This window comes from Canis lupus, chromosome 1 (genome assembly GCF_048164855.1).
Source record: "Canis lupus baileyi chromosome 1, mCanLup2.hap1, whole genome shotgun sequence".
Taxonomy (NCBI): domain Eukaryota; kingdom Metazoa; phylum Chordata; class Mammalia; order Carnivora; family Canidae; genus Canis; species Canis lupus.
The window spans coordinates 21,745,054-21,766,527 of record NC_132838.1 but is presented as its reverse complement, the minus strand read 5'-3'; the positions used below and the strand labels follow the sequence as shown (position 1 = coordinate 21,766,527).

General features: G+C 38.6%; 1 protein-coding gene across 1 annotated transcript in view; it reads left to right on the top strand.

Moving 5' to 3' along the window:
* Positions 1-20,073, top strand: part of LOC140631518 (uncharacterized) — a 107,249-nt gene extending 87,176 nt beyond the window's left edge. The window contains exons 18-21 of the mRNA XM_072822859.1: positions 2,176-2,353; positions 2,710-2,785; positions 10,885-11,057; positions 17,919-20,073. The gene's annotated coding sequence lies outside the window, so the exon portion shown is untranslated. The remainder of the gene's footprint in view (positions 1-2,175; positions 2,354-2,709; positions 2,786-10,884; positions 11,058-17,918) is intronic.
* The last annotated feature ends 1,401 nt before the right edge of the window (positions 20,074-21,474 follow it).

Here is a 21,474-nt window from a genome sequence, read left to right as displayed (position 1 = left end):
TTTCCTACCCATTTCTTCTCCCTTCCCTTATATTCCCTTTCACTATTATTTATATTCCCCAAATGAATGAGAACATACACTGTTTGTCCTTCTCCGATTGACTTATTTCACTCAGCATGATACCCTCCAGTTCCATCCACGTTGAAGCAAATGATGGGTATTTGTCGTTTCTCATGGCTGAGGAATATTCCATTGTATACATAAACCACATCTTCTTTATCCATTCATCTTTCGATGGACACCGAGGCTCCTTCCAGTTTGGCTATTGTGGACATTGCTGCTAGAAACATCAGGGTGCAGGTGTCCCGCACTGTTCAGTTTAAATTGTACTCCTTCTCTCTCAGTCCTCACAACCTAGGTTGTGGTTAGTATCAATATCTTAATACAAGCATTCACATATGAAGGAACATACACACAGGGAGATTAAGGAACTTCTAGACAAACACATAACTAAGAAGTGTCAGAAATAAGATTTTATTCCATTAGTTTGATTCAGAATCCTTGTTCTCAACTATTATGCTGAAAGAAAAAACAAAGAATGCACAACCATGTAAAAAAGAGTTATTATGATAAAAATAAGGTAAATAAATGACAGAAATGTGGGTGAAATATATAAATGGACAATTTATACTGGAAGAAATAACAATTGGCTAATGTCCATATGATACTGCTATTGCCAGTTTCTCTAAAAAAGACAACTTTAAATTACAATGAAATATGCCTTTTCAGTTATATTTTGCAGAATATGAAAAGATTGATACCATTGTTGATACAAACTTGATAGAGGTCAATTTCATAGAACCTGTGAAAAATGGGAAATGCATACATCCTTTGATCTTGCAACTCAACTTAATAGAAATCTATTTTAAAGAAATAGTCACACATATATATATAAATACTTGTACAACAGCGTTTATTGTATCATTATTTGTAACAGTGAAAACTAGAAAACAACTGAGATATATCAGCAGGGGAATGCTTTAATAAGTTCTAGTTTTCCATACTATTGAATATTATGTAGCCACTTAAAATCCAAGAACAAAGTAGGTCTATATTAAATGTTATGTTATAAAAAAGTCTGCAACGTTCTGCATGTTGTTAAAAACCAGGTTGCATTATGTTATATATTTGGCATAATTAAATTGATTTATTAAACTTGGAGAGGGGAGTCTTTTCATTTACCTTCTATATTTGTATATAGAAAACATCCTGGAATAAAATTCATAAAATATTAACATAGTTATTAGGAGTATTCATGAAAATTTATGAAAGATTTGAATTTTGCTCTAAATGCTTTGGTATTATTTAAATGCATTAGAATAAGTATGTCCCATTATAATGCAAATAGTAAAGTAAAAGTATAATGTAAAAATAAAGTGAAAAGGATAAAAGGAAGTAAGTACTGTACCAAATGTAGATAGCTTGTAACAGCAGAACTGTAATTCAGGCTAAGTCCTGGTGACTTCAAAGTTATTGGTGTTCTCTACTATTCCAGTATTCAAGATACCATAGAGCATTACCGAACATTGCTGCCGCTTCTTTGTATATTGTCTATAATATTTATATTAATTATATTTATATATTCATAAAATAAGTGTAAATATTTATATATCATATATAAAAATTGTATATAATACATATTATATATAAATACTATATATATTGTTTTCCTAGAGACATATATTACAACCTGTCAGGAAGGAGATGAGACTTTATTTTCCAACTTATTTTCAATCCTAGATTCATATGAGATTTTGACCATGCAGTGGAATGGAACAGGGTGAGGACCGAAACAATTCTACTACTTTTTTATGGACACTTAAATGATGATAAGTTTATAGATCTTTAGTTAAGTACTCACCTGTACTTTGCCTCAGTTTATGAATGGTAATTGAATAATTCTCACCATGACTTCTTCACAAAGATAGTACTAGAGTACTCACAGAATATTAAAATGGAAGTATCAGCCAAGATTTTAAGATGAAGAATATTGTTATAGGTTGATTTCTGTCTTCCCTCGATTCGTATGTTGAAGTCAGTACCTCAGAATGTGATTTTATTTGGAACTAGGGTTGTTGCAGATGTAATCTGTTAAGATAAAGTCATACTGATGTAAGGTGAGCCTTTAATCCATTTTGACTGATCTCCTTACTAAAAGGGGATATTTGCTCACAGACGCACGGAGTGCCATGTGGGAATGGAAGCAGAGACTGGGTGAGGCCAAGTCAAGGAACACCGAAGATTGCCAGCAAACTACTAAGAAGCTAGAAGAGGGGCATGAAATAGATTTTTCCTCAAAAGGAGCAGATCCTGCCAAAACTTGATCTCAAACAAACTTCTAGCCTCAAAAAAGGTAAGACGATAAATTTCTCTTATTTAAGCCACTCAATTTGTGATACTTTGTTTTTTTTTAATTTTTTTAAATTTATTTTTTAAATTTGTGGTACTTTGTTATGGCAGCCCTGCAAACAAATACATTGGATTTCAAAGTAAGTTGTGGGAAAAATCAGAGTGAAGATTCATGTACTGGATCAAGTGTGTGGTAGGTGAGAAATCCTGGAAATGTGGGTAAGAGAATGTAGGCAGAGTCCACGCTAATTGTCAAAGAGAGTGTCCTGTTCCGTTATATGCCAGCTCCCAGAATGTGAAGCCATTCTGTAACATGCCAGTCAAGAATTTATTTGGTCCCCTTGCCTTCTCTCTTTACAGGAGAGGGATAGAGAGAGAAACAGCTGACCCCCTGTTGCCTCCACCTGCTGCAGCCCTCCTTCAGCCTTGCCTGAGGGTGAGAAAATGATTTAACTTTGTGTCACATTTAGAGTTTGCACCGCTAATACTCTGATTTCCGAATTGCAATAGTATTTGGCAAGTTAATGTGATTCTGGGACAATTGATTAATCACTTAAACATAATAAAAAAAAAACTCTTAAGACTGCTTGAGATGTCATGTAGGGGCAGAGAAAGAACTATGTTCCTTCCAAGAAATGTTAAAAGGCAGAGGGAAACAAAATGAAGTTCCAGTATGATTACATTCCACAAGTCGTGCTTATTCGAATACTAGTTATCTTGATATACAGGTACTTTGAAATGAATATCCTTTCGTAATTTTAGCCATCAGGATATGTTATTATTAATATGATTAAAGTTCTAAATAAAAAATGTGTTAATCATTTATTCTTTGTACAACTTCTTGTAGAATCTACCATGAACAATAAAAATATTTTGGGGGTGGCTTATGCGTGGGTATCTATTATTATATGTTTAAAATTATACTTTACCATTCATGTTACACTTTGTCATTTGGAGCAGTATTTAATCATGGAGCAGGGAGAAAATGACATTTTAAATCTTTTCTTTAGAGGTGGTGGGGAAGGAGGTTGTGTCTCCAAATAGCATTAAGTCTAAGGAAGTAAAAACCAGCAGGTCCATTTTACAGGGGTGTATCCAATGTGTGGAATGGTTTCTGGTCCACTTAATCTGTTCCCTCGATCCATACCTGTTTAGATCCTTTGTAATAATTGACATCCAATTAAACGCAGCCCTTTGTGCATACAAACTATAAATTCTAGTGTAAAATGATGAATGCTAGAGTTGCTTTCAACATATTCAGGACCCGAGTGTGGACAAGAAATATAGAAAAAATTCCGGGGGTATAAAATGACCAAAAACATGCCAGTAAACTTTTGAAGAAATATTTAAGTCTTTTATATACAAATTATTGCCTGCTATTTTTGTTTTTAATATTTGCATTCTCTTCTGTTGCTGTTTCTGTTTTTCTTTCCACTTAAGCAAAAATTCATTAGCAAATTCATAAAATTTGTTATGCAGTTATTTTTTCATACAAGTGATTAGAGAGGTAGTGACAAATTGCCTTTTTAAGCAGTCATAAATGCTTTGACTTTGAGAAGTTGTGAGTTCTAGGGTGAACAGTAAATTCACACTTCTGGAGAGCAAAAATTAAAGTAATAGAAGTTGTTTAGATTTGCGTAAGCATATATGACACTACAAAGACAAACAAGGAAATAATTACTCTAAAACTAGAATAGCGTTACCTCCAGTTGTGCCTCTGGGAGGGATGTAGAAGGTTTCTGGGATATGGGTAAAATTTCATATCTCAGTTTGGGTGGTGCTGACGTGTGGCTATTGATTTTATCATTATTAATATGCAATTTTTCGTGTTTGTGCGATATATTTTTAAACAAATTATTAATTTTTATTTTTTTATTTTTTATTTTTTAAAAATTTTTTTTTCAATTTTTATTTATTTATGATAGTCACAGAGAGAGAGAGAGAGAGAGGCAGAGACATAGGCCGAGGGAGAAGCAGGCTCCATGCACCGGGAGCCCGACGTGGGATTCTATCCCGGGTCTCCAGGATCGCGCCCTGGGCCAAAGGCAGGCGCCAAACCGCTGCGCCACCCAGGGATCCCAAATTATTAATTTTTAAAAGTTTTAATAAAAAAGCAAACAGGTAAACCCAAGGTGGATATAGGCACATGCCAGGACTATTCTTGAGGTAAAAATAGGAAAGAAAAAATATTGAGAGTTGAAAACAAAGTTATTTACATTTAGCAACAAGTCTTTACTGAGTGCTTATTATTTGTTGGATGTTTTCCTAGGACCTGAGATGCATTACTGAACAAAATCAAGATCCCTGCCCTGTGGATTCTGGACAGGGATAGAAGTGCCGACAGTAAATAGCAGACATGAAAAAATGATAAATCACATTTTTCCTGTTTTCTGTGACAGTCACTGAGTATAAGAAGGAAAGCACAGAGGTTTTTAATAGTTCAGGCACTCTTAGGCTGATTGTGCAGAATTGTTTTCAGTGCATTTTAAAAGAAATAATTTATACCTACCACTTATGGATATGGTCCGAATCATAGAGAATTGCATTTATATAATGATCACCTTCAAAATATGATTCTATGGTTGGTATAAAGTTTATGACAAAAAAGCATTATAATAAGAGCAAGTATTAGCCTTAACCTCAGATTTCTGGAAATGACTTTGAATTTTATCTCAGGGGCGCCTGGGTGGGTGGCTTAGTCCATTAAGCAGTTGCCTTTGGCTCAGGTCATGATCCCAAGGTCCTGGGATCTGGCCCTACTCAGTGGGAAGCCTGCTTCTCCCCTCCTGCTGCTTCCTCTGTGGCTCCCTCTGCACACAAGCTCTTTCTCTCTGTCAAATAAATAAAATATATATTTTTTTAATAAATAAAATCTTAAAAAGAATTGTATCTCAGGAAGAACTCGGCAATAAAACAAAGTATGGATAAATCAGAAGCTGAAAAAAATCACCAGTAAAAAGTTTTTATTCTCTTTAGTAAGAAACAATTCTGAGCTGTAGGAGAAAAAAAGTCTTATAAGTAACACAGGAAAACAAAGGAGAAAATGTGCCAGTGGAACAGACACCACATTTCAGATATGCTTAGGAGGCTATCAGACTAATGGTGTGGGTTCCTATGTGGCTTGGTAGGATTCGGGTCCCCTGGGTCAGCTGGTGTCTCCTGGAGCAGAACGACCATGGACTTGTTCTCAGCATCATCCAGGCTCCCTGAGCACTCCAGCCTTTGAAAGCAGATCAGAGCCAAAGGCCTGTCCTGAATCTGTCATCTAGCAGATTGTTAAAAGGTAGTTCAGACAAACGAGGATTTCTTCCATGTGGTTTACTGGATTAAAAACAGTTTAGGGGACAGAGAGGAAGCCAGAGCAGGGAGGCAGAAGATAGAACATGTTAGTAATTCCAGATCCAAAGGAAGATTGAGAATTCCACTCCAGCTTTTAGAACTCACTGTGACTTGGCCCATTCATCCGTTTTTAATCACATTCTCCTACTATGTGTGCTGTGTTCAAATATTGCTATATGCTAGAAATAGCTCTGGGTGATTTAGAAGGTGCTGGTAATAAACTGTAGTCTACTAGACAGCCAAATAAGAGGATGCTCTGGATTTAAGATTTTATGTCTTAACACCAATTATTGTTTATGACTCTGTAAGCTCTATGATTTTAACCTTTGCTTTAAACACAGAATAAGAAAATAGTCATCAGCTGGAGCTTTTTGATATACAACTTGATTCAGAAAATAAAATATTCTTAAAAGTCTGGACAACTTTTATCTCTTTTCATCTTGATTAAATTTGTTTAGTGAATGGAAATGACTAATAAAGGAGAAGTACTTGCTATAGCTAAATGCTGAACACAGACTGATGTTCCATAACTGGCAAAATTAACACTGGCAAATTTACAACTGATTTTGATTGTGTAGATTTTAATTTCTCAAGAAATTGTTGAACGAGAAAGAGAATCATAAACACATTATGAATTTGAGGAATGAAAATAGTTCCTGAACTTGGTTTTCGGGGTTTGAAATGCAGGATTCTGAAATTCACTCATGAATGTAATGCAAATAGTTAATGTTTAAATCAATTATAATTAGGACAAAATCATTTTTCTCAAACCAATATTTGTTTAGGTAAAGAAAAACTACAAACTGTAATGACCATGATGCATGAATTTGATTATTATTCTCCTATGGGTGATTTCAAATGTCAGCCTCAGTGGAAGAATGATTGCTCCTCCTTCCATAATCTCCCATTCCACACTCTTATTAAAAAGACTCAGTGGTGAGAAATTTCAATTTTTCTTGATTCCAGAGTACAGATTGAAGACGTAGGCAGAGGAGCCTCATTTCTCAGTCCCTTGTGAATCTGTGGAATCAGTCGCTTCAGGTTCATACTTGCTGGTACCTTGACATGTTCTTGCAGTTGCCATTGTGAATTTGGAGCTGTAAATTTCCAGATGTTAAAAAAAAAAAAAGTCCTGAAGCAAAACATTGTTGTACTTCCAGTGTTCTCAGTAATTAAGCTTCTAGAAGTGTATCTAGATCCAGCAAGCTGTTTTGAGAATTCAGAAAAATAACTCCTCTCTAGAAACAGAGCTTAACTAGGGTCCGTTTGGCCTTTATTTCTACAAGAGCCTTCATCTTTTATCTGGGTTCTGGTCAAATAAAGAGCAAGTAAAGAGAGACTGATTGATGAAGACTCTCTCAAATCCAGCAGTACTCATCCTTGGATGTGCATTGAAATTACCTGAGAGTTTACAATACACGGACTCCCTGAGTACCACCTCCAGAGATACTTATGTAACTGGGGTGGGATTTAGCCCCAACAGGGAAAATTGTAAAAGCTCCTTGGGTGATTTTAATATGCAGCCAAGGATCTGAGATCCACTGCTGGCTTGCAGGCCTAATGTAATTAAAATACAGCCTTCAGTATTTCTAAAGTTGACAAGTTGATTTCCAAAGACATGGAAAACATGGCACCGAAGTGTCATTTTGATTCCTTCTTGGGATCACAGGTTTTCTAGGACCATTTTAAGACCTTATTCCAAGGGCATTCATGCTCTTGGAGTTCACGGCCTACCTCATATCAAGCATATCAAAATGCAGCCACATCCCACATTAATATAATTGATTCCTGATTATGTGAGTCATATTGTGCTAATTGTTAGTATATTAATTTTTAAGTGTTTAAAATGTTGAAGTCATTTAGGGCTTTTGGGACCAAGTCTCAAACATTATTAGAGACTTGCAGTTTCTTGGCATTGATGGATAACAGAGTCCAAGCCCCCTTAGCACAACCCTCTGTGGAGGACAAACGGAGAACAAAGTGACTCTGTTTACCTGCACTGCCTCAATGTGGCATCATGAATTTGCACCCTGGATCTGAATGTTTGAGCATATTCCTGACTCTGTCTCAGATGTGCACATTCAAAGCCCCTGCTAGGGAAGCTATCAGGCTTAGCTGCTGGGAAATATGGATGAAGATATGAGCCTTGCCATTGCAGCTTGCTTGCGGACAGCAGAGTTCTTGCCGCGAAGCTGGCCCGGCAGCAACTTACAGAACCCTAACATGCCTGAGCAGGAATAGTAACTGTCTCCCATTGACTGCCAGCCAGTGGCGACAGGAGACCTTGCGCTGTAACAGCTGTAGGACACATCTCCCCGTGGCTGGCCCTGGTCTGCTGGCCAGGGCAGACTGCAGGCCAAGAGGACACTGTCTGAGGCTGGAGAGTTGTGGAGGGGTTCCTCTGCCTCGGTGCTTGCCTGTGTGACTCCCACCCCTAATTCTGATGGGGCTGAGTGGTAATTCAGGAAGAAGCACTCAGATAAGGAATTGGTGGCTTCAACAGAGAATTTATGAAGACCAGAGCCTCACAAACTAGGATAGATTCCCTAATTCTACTATCAGTGAGGCTGTTGGGAGTGAGATTGCTCCTTAGGCTGTTATGTAGCTCAGTCCCTATGATTTCCCCCTTCAATCCTATACCTGATCATCACTTTAACCTTCTTTTCATCATGGAAATATGCTGGACAACAGTTTACCATGTAAGAAACCCCCAGAGGTTTGTTTCTGTTTTTTGTTCTTTTTTTTTTAAGATTTTATTTATTTATTCATGAGAGAGGCAGAGACACAGGCAGAGGGAGAGAAGCAGGCTCCATGCAGGGAGCCCGATGTGGGACTCGATCCAAGGACCCTGGGGTCACGCCCTGGGCCGAAGGCAGGCCCTCAACCACTGAGCCACCAGGTGCCCAGAAACCCCCCAAATTATTAAGTATATAAAGATGTATTCAAAATCATGACTAATCAGAGAAAAAAGGCAAGTTAACATAAAGAGTTCAAACAATATAAAGAGGTATATGTCATATAAAGGGGTATAGTGTTATACCGGAGATTCCCAGCCATGGCTGTGCATTAGAATCACCTGGAAAGATTTTTAAAACCTCAACACCTAAGCCCTACCCTAAGGGATTCAAATCTAAACGGTATGGGTGGGGCTTGAACATTGGTTTTATTTAAAAGGTGTTTCTCCAGGTGTTGCACTGAATTGAAGGCCTATTGCAATGCAAAAAGTTACAAAGCTGGGTCAGTGCAGGCAGGTGGCAGTGCTTCTACAGAGTCTGGCACTACTTGGTCAAATTAAGGACAAACACATCTGTGCCTCAGCAATTCCCCTAATCGAGAGAGAGAGAGAGAGAGAGAGAGAGAGTCTCAAAGAAATTTTGCCTTGTCTCCATCAAGTACTTGTACAGGTGTTGATTGCAAACTTATCTGCAGTGACCAGAGCTAGAGACAACTTGGATATCCACCTGGGAGAGTAGATAGCTCAAGGGGAGGCTGCGCAAAAAGTGGGTAGATTAACGTATGGAGTGCAGTATCCCTGGGTCTTAGAGGCAGAGCCAGAGCAGTAAGAATCTGAACAGTCGTTCTCATTTTGCAAAACCATCCACGCTGTAAGGTGGAGTAGAATGGGAGCAAGCTGGGGAGATGAAAGTGAATAAGGGAAGAGCCACGAAGAACCAATAATGATGTTGTGCTGTGAACAGAGGAATAGGAGTCACACACCCATCCACACCTAGGTGAAGAGGGAAGAAAGAGATCGGTGGGGATGGCAGTGAGCAAGGAAAAGGGCAAAGGGATGGGGCAGAGAGCAGACGCGGAGATTGGACCTCAGGACAGTCCAGTTTGAGGCTAAAGGCAGGATGCACCCTGAGGAGGCAGGAAGCAGGGGTGAGCGGTTCAGGTCGGGGTTCCTTCGTGCAGAACTGGAAACTCTGACGCGGGCTCTCAGGTGGAGTTCAGATGGAAGGGAGCCCCAAGAAGCTCGGGCTTGAGGGAAGTCTCGGGAGGTGGGCCTTCCCTGACGGGTCCCTTTTGAAGACCTAGAAGAGGAAGGCTATGCCGGTCGGTGCAGGAACAGTACGAGGGCAAGTAGCCCTAGCCCGTGGGACTGGAAGACAGTGGTCCCCGCGCCCGGACATGAGCTTCAGTTCGCTGAGAGATACCCGGTGCAGGAGGAGACAGAGCCCGGCCTGGCAGGAAAGAGGAAGCTGGCGATGAAGGGCCGACCTGGAAGTCGGATTATGAGGCAGTAGATGAGCCGAGGGGGAGCTGGAGAGCCCGCCAGCAGGAGGCCCCCGGGGCTGCTGCAGGGAACCCCAGTGAGGTAGTCTTGAGCTGGGGTGCAGGCGGGGGCACGGCCGGAGGGCACCAGGTCTCAGGATCTGGCGGCTTGGCTAGACTCGAAGAACTATTAAAATTGTTGCCACTGTTTCAGGAATTTGGGACATTATTTTAATATGAAAATATGATGCTGTTTTGAAACGTGAGGCAGCATAGTGTGGTGGCGAAAGTTGGATTCCAGAGCCAGACCTTCCCAGCTTCCACCTGGACCAGCTGCTGAACCTCTCTGTGCCCCCGAAACGCTGCTTGTCTATGAAATGGGGAAACTGTCTCTTAGGACTGTCCTGAGAATTAAATGAGCTAATGTTCATAAAGTGCTTAGAACACTGCTTGGCACTCAGTGAGTACTAGTTAAGTGTTTGTTAAATAAAGATAAATAAATGACTCTTCGTAGGGTTAGGATACAGATGTCTTTTTTTTTTTTCCTACTAAACAAATGGTGCTGGAGGGCTTCTGTTAAGGGAAGGTGTTGGTCTCTAAGCATCATGGATTAGGAGATCCAGCTGGATTAGGATAGGGCTTTGTGGTCTCCATTTTGGATTTAGGGCCTGGAAATCCTTAGGAGACAGAGTCTGGTTTCTAGGGCCTACAGCCCTAACACCCGAACCTGGGGGAATTCTTTTTTTTTTTTTAAGATTTTATTTATTTATTCATGATAGACATAGAGAAAGAGAGAGAGAGAGAGAGAGGCAGAAACACAGGCAGAGGGAGAAGCAGGCTCCATGCAGGGAGCCTGACGTGGGACTCGATCCCGGGACTCCAGGATCACGCCCTGGGCTGAAGGCGACGCTAAAGCGCTGAGCCACCCGGCCTGCCCACCTGTGGGAATTCTTAATATTCTGGATTTTCTTCTCTCCACAGCTCCTCAGTCCCCGGAGCAAGCTCTTTTTTCTGGCTGACCTGGATTTTATGGCAAACACACCTACCTGGAGAAAGTGTGCAGCCCTCCCTGTTGAGACACAAGGTGCTGAGTCACAAGGAACTGGAAGGCTCCAGATGCCCAGGCGTGGCCCTGAGGGTGGTGTGGGCTTTAGGTGAGGCGGGACCTACACACTCCCTGAGGCTCGGGGGAGAAGGGATGGAATGAGCCCAGGGCATTTAACACTACGCCTGGTGAGGAACATTTTCAAACTCGTTTCCATTGAATTACTTTTCACACAGTATTTAAACCTGAATTGTTATTATCAAAAATGGGAGAGAAAAAAATCCCCCAACTTCCTCTATTACACTTCCTGGCCTTGGGGATGCCAGGTGTTTACATTTCCTCTTTATCTTCAGTTTACTAATTAATTAATTTATTTATTTATTATTTTATATTTTTTAAAGATTTTATTTATTTATTCATGAGAGACACACAGAGAGAGGCAGAGACACAGGCAGAGGGAGAAGCAGGCTCCCTGCAGGGAGCCCGACGTGGGACTCGATCCCAGGTCTCCAGGATCACGCCCTGGGCCGAAGGCCAGGCGCTAAACCACTGGGCCACCCAGGCTGCCCCCTAAATTTTTTTAGCTAAGAAATAATTGTGAAATGTCACCTCTCCACTATTCCTTTCCCCAAGGAACTCAAATCTTGAAAGAGAGCTGTGTATGTAGATAATTAATCACAAGTACTGACTGACTCAGTAGCCGCTCAGAGGCAAGACAGAGCAATGGAGCAAGCAGAGGGCAGGGGAAGCTCTGCCTGAAGGTGCTTGGAAAGGCCCCTGTGGGCGGCAGTATGGCTGGGGTTTGGAAGAAGAGTGGAGGTTTGCTAAGAGGAAGACATGGGGCCCAACGTACTCACTGGTTGTGTGACGTTGAGCAAGTCCCATACACTTCCTTGTAAGTGAAATGGAGTCGCTCCATTTACAAGTTGCCTGCTTGTAAATGCAGTTGTGAAGGTTTAGATGATAAAATGTAAGCATTGCATGAAGTGCTTAATTCAGGCCTGGCACAGGATGAGTTCAGTGAATGCTTGCTGAATGCATGCGTGCATGAGTGCGTGAGTGTGCACAGGTGCAGTCACGAAAGGTCAGGGCAAAGCTGGCAATACAGGATCACTGCCTAATTGTTGTCTAGGTAATTAATTCTCACCCAGTATTCTTTTTTTTTTTTTTTTTTTTAGGGGGGATGTGCAAAGGAAGAGGGAGAGAGAGAATCTTAAACAGGCTTCACACCCATTATGTGAACCTGGGACTCGATCTCTCAGCCCTGAGATCATGACCTGAGCTGAAATCAAGAGTGGGATGTTTATGTTTTACCAACTGAACCACTCAGGCGTCCCAGCCCTGATATTTGTGTTTGGGTTTTCTCATGCTGATCATTTGCCTGAACCCCAGACAGAGATTCAGTCTGCAGAGCCAGTAAGTCTTGCCTTCTGCCCAGGCATTCTGAGCCTTCAATAGAAATTTGGGTGTAAATCCCATCTTCCTCTAGCTAGTGGGCAAGTCTTCAAGTATTTGCACCACTCCTTTTTTCCTACCAGAAAACAACCGTGCTGCCTTGATATATCTTGATGCATGTCACCAGAGTGTCTAGTTGTATTGTTCTATCCATAAGAAATTAATTTTCTAAGTATCTTTCCCTCTCCTGCATCCCCTAATTTTTCTTAGCCTCTAATGTGACACAGTGAATATAGTAAGTATTTAATTACCATTTTTTGGGTGGATGAATGGCAAGCCACCAACTTATCTCAAGGCTTGTGAAGTATCACTAAAGGCTTTGGTATTTCATCAGGAAAATGGAGTAATGATACTTAATTCAGGGAGGTATTAGGAGGATTAGATAAGATCAGTATGGTATGTTCTAGAAAAGGTAACCTTTCCCAAGAAATGTCAATAATATTAATGACTGGTTGTGACTGAGTTAGAAGCCAGCCAAGTGTGGAGTAGTGCCCATGTAGTGTGCCCCAGTGACATTCTACAGCAAGGGATGAAAGGTTTGTTTCCTTACCACAGATCTACACCGGAGCTGCCCTCCTGCAGCCTTCTCTTGATGGGAAAGAAAAATAACCCCTTAATTTCTTTAGGTTGTTGTTTTCTGTTGGAAGGGGCAAGAGAGATAGCTTCTTGAACAAATATGCAGATAGATAGTTTGTTCACTTTCCCATCTTGATTTTGTTTTTTTTTTTAAAGATTTTATTTATTCATGAGAGACACACACAGAGAGAGGGAGGCAGAGACACAGGCAGAGGGAGAAGCAGGCTCCACGCAAGGAGACCGATGTGCTACTCGATCCCGGATCTCTGGGATCACACCCTGGGCCGTGAGCCACCCAGGGATCCTGATTTTTTTTTTTTTTTTTTTTTTTTTTTTTGGCATAGTCATTGTGGTGGTTTGATTTTGACTTGACACTTAAAAACTTCTTTTACAATTTCTATGCATTTTGAATGATTATCTTATCCAGTTTAAATCAATAGGAAATGCAAATCTAAATACTGTATTGGATGAAATCTTTTAAATATGGTATCTGGTTATCATTTTGATCACTCAGCACAACATGATGAACTATAATAATAACCTGGCCTAAGAAAATTATTAAGATGAGAGAGTTAGAACTGTCATATTGGTTGTCATCACACCGAAGAACTGCAGCAGAAATACAAAAGTGTTTTGATTAGTATCAGATCACAGTGACATTTCAGTCATGGAAGTATTTGAAGTGGGTAACTTGATCAATAAATTAATTTTGTTATAATCTTAAAGACTCTACTATGATTCATTTTATAACAGATGACATACTAACTGGATTCTTTCTGCTAAAAAAAAATTACCAATTGTTAAAGGACTGTCAGCCGTTCTTAATTAATATAGATAGATAGACTTCCAGATTCTTTTGGCTTAAAATTCTGCAAATGTCAAAAGAGCTTTAGTAGGAGATGCTCAACATATCAATAAGAGTTACCTATGTTTCTTTGCACATTGTAATAATCCAGGTGCACTCTGCTCTAGCAGTTGGTCTGTGATGCAATAAAAGGATAAAATTTGTTCTTTAGAAATAGAGAAAGTTTGAATTTTATACTGAAAATTTAGGACATGATAAATTAGTTGTTCATTCTTCCTTTGGCTCTTGTAGCAGTTAATTAATAATAGGGTAGACCTTTGATATTGTTTTATGGGGGGACTACATGACATACAATGTGAAATTTTATCTACTCAATGGTTATGGACTCCAGCGCACAGTCTAAATATGTATATTTTAGTGCTACAATGCGATATTAACTTTTTTAAAAAGCTCAAGTAAAATGTGTTTTATTCAACTTAAATATGTGTTCACTAGAGATACTAAATTAATTTTTAAATTCTTTAGCTTATCCAGTGGTCCTGGTTAGTACTAGTGAATCTTTATTTTTTTTTTTCAAAGACTTAAAATTTATTTACTTGAGAGAGAGAAAGAGGAAGCAGGAGGAGGAGGAGAGACAAAGCGACAAGCCGACTGAGCATGCAGCCTGAGGCAGAGGTCGATCTCATAGCCCTGAGATAATGGCCTGAGCTGAAACCAAGAGTTGGACGTTTAATGGACTGAGACACCCAGGTGCCTCAGTAGTAGTAAATCTTCTAATTCAGATAGGTTCCTTATAGCTAAGTGACCACAGGTCCTAGTGTGCATGGAGTAGTGTTGTTTCTGTTAAATTAAATTATTAATACTGTTTCCCTTTGCTTTCAAAAGTATTTTGGTTTGGATTGATGAATTATATGATCACTGTACTTTTGCAGTCCCAGAAGCCACTTGGCTTAGTTTCAGCATGGAGGGGTAAAGCATTGTCTCCTACTTCTTCGTAGAACAAAATCTTCCCCTAGATTTTTCACACCTTTGATGTTCTATAAACCCCAAGGCTACTTTACTTTGCTTTTGTGGATTCCAATGGAAACTTTTAGCTAAAGGATGCATTTATAAGAGAACTTTAGAAATGATCAAGAAAGTGTTTTAATACATAATATATATTTTACTGTATTCCAGTAAATGAATTACATGATCGAATTTTGACTCTTTCATTAACCATTGACCATTTAGCACCTTACTTGATGATTGGGTATAGTAGGGAGTGAATAGTGCTGCTGAATGAATAAGCAATTTAAATACTTACCCCTTTTTTAATTTAAGAAAATTGAAGTTTCTTCACACATGCAATTTTCTTCCTAAATATATAAGGATACTCCATGATCACCCTTTGAATCATTGTTTAGTACAATATTTCTCAAACATTGATAAAGATTACTTGACATTTGGCCAAAAAATCAGATTCCCAGATCCTGCCCCTAAAAGTCTGGTTTAGGAAGTTTCACATGGCTCTGGATATATAATAGGCTCCTTTCCAGCTCCAGGTCTTTGAAATCTTTGTTTTACTTGTTTTCAAAAGGACAATTGCTTGACTTTCTACCAGGCTCTCCATTTTCTACAAAGTCATGGTTAATAACCTAGTTATTTATATAACTCTAATATTTCTTTATGATAACATGGTTCTTCCCAAAAAGGAATTCTTAAAACTTTCACATGGGAGCCAATTTTTAGCTGTTCTATTACTACTTAGAAAATTAGAAAACTTGTACTTTTTACATATCAATACATACATAATTGAAAAACTTAGTATTCATTAAGATTTTTAGCAATTTTGGAGTAACAATTTAATATCCTGTTCAAATAATTCTCTGCAGTTATCATAATTCAAGCACAAGTCAATAAATCTGCATTTGATTGCATTTAACAAGTTATGTTTTTAAAATGTTACATATACATTTTGTGTTAACTGCCTAGATTTTTAGTGTAATGTGTAGATTTGCCATAACTCAAAGATTTCTACATAACTTTGAATGTCAGAAAGTAATCTGTGAGAGAAATCTAGGCCCGGGCAGCAAACTAGCAAATCCTTCAGATTGGCCTCTTTAATTTCTTATGAATTTTTTTTTTTTTTTTTGGTAAAGAATTGTATTCAGATGAAATATTTAGAATTCAGTTCTATACAATGTTATTTGACTATGTTTTTAGAAGAAATAATTCAGTATTGGCAATAATTTTATGATTGCCTTTTATGTAACTGTGCATGCCTGATTAGAGATCTTCATTTGGGAGCAGCAATGGAAATGTGCTGAGTGGTATCAGTACAAATTTGAATGGATAATTACATTTTGTGAGGAAAAATATTTTTGTCCCTATGCCCTGAAAAGGAAATTACAAGGCAGAGAAATTATTCTCTTGATTCTAGATCAGCACTCCCTGCCCTGAAGATGGTCTTCATGGACCTTCTAGCTTTGCAGCTCTCTCACTGTGTCTTCATAGTGTCAAGATACTCAGATGAAAAGGTCCTGTGTTTTTATCCGGAAGCTTGATTGTTTCACTCGCATATTTAGGTTTTATGATCCATTTAAAATTCATTTTTATATATGGCAGGAGGTAGGGTTAAACATTGTTTCAATATGGAGATTTTTTTATGTACAGATAATTATAAAGATCATCTTGGCTCTACTGACTTGATGCCTTTTTTTGTAAATCAAGAGACTGTATATTTGTGGGCCTGTCTTAGGACTCATATCTGTTCCATTGTTCTAGTTATCTGCTCTTGTACCACTACTACCCTGTCTTAATAGCTGTAGCTTTATAATAAATTCTGAAATTAGGTAGTCTTAAACATTGCTCTCTCAGTTATCTTGGCTATTCAAGATCCTTTGCATTTCTATACAAACTTTTAGAATCAGCTTGTTGATTTCTTTTAAAATACTTCTGCAGTTTTGACTGGGAGATTATTGAATCTGTATATTAATTTGTAATAATTTATATCTTAGGACCTAAATTCTTTAAATCCATGAACATGGTGTATTTTTTTTCTTTTATATTGGTCTCCTTTAACTTTTATTAGCAGTGATTTGAGATTTTAATATAGGGATTGAGTACTTTTCTTCTTAGATTTATTTCTAGATGCTTTTTGTGTTGTTTTAAGTGGCATATTAAGTTCAATTTTAAGTGTTTTCTTGCTATTTTATAGAAATTCAGTTGACTTTTGTGTTCCTACCTTGTATCCAGTGACCTCATTAATTCATTATGATATTTTCTTTGTAGATTTTTTCAGATTTTCTATAAACTCAGTCATGTCATTATTCTTTTTTTCAAGTTTTAAAATTTTGTTTTCTTAATGCACTGGCTATGACCTCCAATGTAATATTGAATGAAAGTGGTAAAAGTAAACATCTTGCTAATTTGGGGCAAAGTGTGAAATATTTCAACATTAATTATGACGTTAACTTTAAGTTTTATGGAGCTATTATTTATCAGATGATAGAAAATCCTCCTATTACTAGTTGGCTGAGAAATTTTATCATAAATCGTTATGAAATTTTTGGATTTTTTAATATATTTTTGGATTTAATTTACAATTAGTTTAGTTTAAAAGCTCTTTTAAATTTTAAATTCCATCTTTTCAAAGCTCTTTCCTTGTTTTTTTTTTTTGTTTGTTTGTTTATTGCAGTGGGAGAAGTGGCTTTTGCAATTTACTAAATCCAGAATCTTACTTTACCTCTTTAGATCTTAGTTTTCTCATTTTGAATATAACCCCAGAGTTGTTCTTGATAAGCCTTAAAATCTCTAGAATTTTCATAGTGGGAGTTTTAAAAATATGATCTCCCTACACCAGATCGCAATGTAATAGTATTTAAGAAATGTATTAAATATAACGAGGATGAAAAGTAATGCTTATTTCTGTATTTTAGCATCAATAATTATATAAAATAATTAAGTGTAACTTAGGATGACATAACTAGATTTTCATGTTTTGAGAATAAATATAATGAATGTATTCTTTTGTTCTTTAATCAGGTTTCAAATGATCTTATTTGGTCAAATATGTCATATTTATATTTGTCAGACTGTATTACCTTAGGCAGCAAAAATAATAGCTTCTTTTTCCCTCCATTCTTTTCTATGTAGTTATTCCTGAACCCAAGAAACCATGAAGCTCACAGTTCATCATGTCAGTTTCCAATATCAACTGATATAACTGGTGATGTTGGTAGTGATTTAACTGGTGTCTGCACCAACACAGGGACGGACACTTGGACACTCAGAATTTCCTAACAGAGAATTCCAACATTGTCAGATAATGTTTGGGGCAAAACTGTTTCTCCAGGTTATGATGTAATCCACACGGAAATACTCTTAATCTAATATTCTGAAGGAAAACAACCAAATGAACATTACTATTGTTCTTTTGAAAAATCTATAGCATTCTTTGAACATGTCAAGTCACTGAGAGGGAATGCAAAAGAGGTAGGTTTATGGGAGTCTTCACTGAAAAAGCTAATGATTTTGATGGAACAAAAGAAGATATACAGAATTAGAGAAAATATATAAGAGTCAAAGGAAGAAAATAAAGCAAAGTTTTAAGTTCTCTTTGTTTGAAAGGCAGAGTAGATGGTGACAGCAACTGTATTGGCAGTGAGATAACATTGTAAGATGGAAGATGAAATCATGTGTTAAGGCCTGGGGACCTAATCTGTGGGTCTCACTTCTTCTTCCCTTCCTGCCTCTGAGCCTAACTGTGGACCTCCTGTTAACCTTCTCATTTTGACCTCATGTGTTTTCAACCTTGACTCAGAAACATTTAGCACCATCTTGGTTTGGTGCCCAGAAACAGATTTCCTGAATTCCTGACTCTGTTTCTTGTTATTTTCATTTTTTCACCTTGAGGTCTGATCTTTTCCCATAAGGGAAGAACTTGGTTTTGACTGCTGACGATGCCTGACAGTTTGGTTCAGTGCTTCTAGCTCTGGACTACACCCAGATTAATTATCAATCTGATTAATCTGTTAATGAATCTGTTTAATCCTGCTGTAGAGACATTTTGAAGAGACTGACAGATTAAGAGAAGATAAACTCTTTATGTCAAGAGACATTGTGGAAGGATGCTTTTGATAAGAATTATTTAGAGAATATGTCTCTGATGACCCAAAGAGGTGAAAGTTTCTTTAGATGCCTTTACTTAGCCATAGATGGGCAACAGTGTGTGGTCTAGGAAGTTTAGAATGTAACGTAGCTAGTTAGTGGCAGTAATAGTACTGGAGCACAGGTCTGAATGTGAATGTCTGGTTTAGATGAATTTCTATTAATCTTGTTCTTTTATTTTTTTATTTTTTATTTTTTATTTTTTTAATTTTTTAAAAAGATTTATTTATTTATTTATGATAGACATAGAGAGAGAGAGAGAGAGAGAGACACACACACACGAGAGAGAGAGAGCCAGAGACACAGGCAGAGGGAGAAGCAGGCTCCATGCTGGGAGCCTGTCGCGGGACTTGATCCCGGGGCTCCAGGATCATGCTCTGGGCCAAAGGCAGGTGCTAAACCACTGAGCCACCCAGGGATCCCCATATTTTTTTATTTTTTAAATAAGATTTTATTTATTCATTCATGAGACACACACACACACACACACACACACACACACACACAGAGGCAGAAACAGAGGGAGAGGGAGAAGTAGGCTCCTCGCAGGGAGTCTGATGTGGGACTTGATCCCAGACCGTGGGGTCCTGCCCTGAGTAGAAGGCAGATGCTCAACCGTTAAGCCACCCAGGTATCCCTATCTTGTTCCTCTTTTAAAAGATACAAACAAAAAATGAGGATAATTGTCTTTTTAATCTAAGAAATGTGTAGGCCTTCCTCTCCTTCACCTTTGACTTCCTTTCTAAGGGCTAGACAACATAGGGCAGGAAGTAACCATTCATCCTTGGGCTCTCTTATTTGGTGCCCTGAATTCCCTCAGCCTTGGTACCCAGTGCCTTTGCACTGCTCCTGATTGCCTGTGAGCATCGTTCACAACACCCAAATGAGGGTTTATTTTCTGAAACAGAGTCCCATATTTTGGGACATTTAAGAGCTAGTCTGGGGACGCTTGGGTGGTTCAGTGGTTAGAATCTGCCTTTGGCTCAGGGCAGCATCCTGGGGTCCCGGGATCGAGTCCCATATCAGGCTCCCTGCAGGAGCCTGCTTCTCCCTCTGCCTGTGTCTCTGCCTCTCTCTCTGTGTCTCTCATGAATAAATAAATAAAATCTTAAAAAAAAAAAAGTATGGAAAAAGAAAGTATGGGATTTAAATTCAAGACTCTCCGATCTCAAGACTTAGGTGTTATACACTATGCAGTATTTCCTCTACAATATTGCACATTGTGTATGTGCAGTACTTTAGAATTTACAGAAGTAAATTTACTGACATTAATCCTTATTCTAATTTTATTATGCTGAGTGAAGTAAGTCAGTCGGAGAAGGACAAACATTATATGTTCTCATTCATGTGGGGAATATAAATGGTAGTGAAAGGGAATATAAGGGAAGGGAGAAGAAATGTGTGGGAAATATCAGAAAGGGAGACAGAACGTAAAGACTGCTGACTCTGGGAAATGAACTAGGGGTGGTAGAAGGGGAGGAGGGCGGGGGGTGGGAGTGAATGGGTGATGGACACTGGGGGTTATTCTGTATGTTGGTAAATTGAACACCAATAAAAAATAAATAATTTTATTATATAAATTTTTATATAAATTATTATTTTTATATTTTATTTTTTATATTTATATTTTATTTATATTTTATATTTGTATTTTAAATTTTTATATAAATTATATACTACAACCTCTAACGAACCTCCAACCACACAACTGCCACTATTGCCTCTACTGAACTTAGCACCATAGCAGGAGCCAGCTAGCATCTAACTACTACTATAATTTCCAGCAGTACCAGTAAGGCTACAACCACTACAGACACCAGTATAACTTCTGCTAAACCTAAAACCACCATAGCCAGCACTATAACTTCTACAAACTTACACCCACCACAGCCACCACTACAATTTCTAATGAACCTGCAACCACCACAGCCACCAATGTTGCCTCTAATGAACCTACAACCAGCACTACAGCCACCATGTCATCTGAACCTAATACCACAACTACTCCCAGCACTACCGCTGATGCTAACAACCGTCACTATCACCACTACAACTTCTACCAAACCTCCAACCAGCAGGGCCAACAGTACCACTTTTATGGAACTTACAACCACCATAGCCACCAATATGACGTCTACCAAACCTACAACAACCACAGCCACAAACATCATCTCTACTGAGTAGAACTCCCACAGCAGCTACCACAGCATCTGAACAGACCACCAGAACTACTGCTAGTGCTACCACTGAGGCTACAACCACCATGGCCACCATTACAACCTCTCCTGAACCTATAACTACCATGGCCACCACTAGTGCCTCTGTGAGGCCTACAACCACTATAGAGCCACAACTTCATCTTTACTGACTATCACAACAACTGCCAGCACTACCACTGAGGCTACAGCCACCACAGCCGTGACTACTACTACTTCTGAACCAAGAGCCACCATAGCAGCTACCATTTCATCTTAACCAACTACTAGGACACCTGTTGGCATGGCCAGGAGGCTAAAATTCCAACAGCCCCCACTACTGTTTC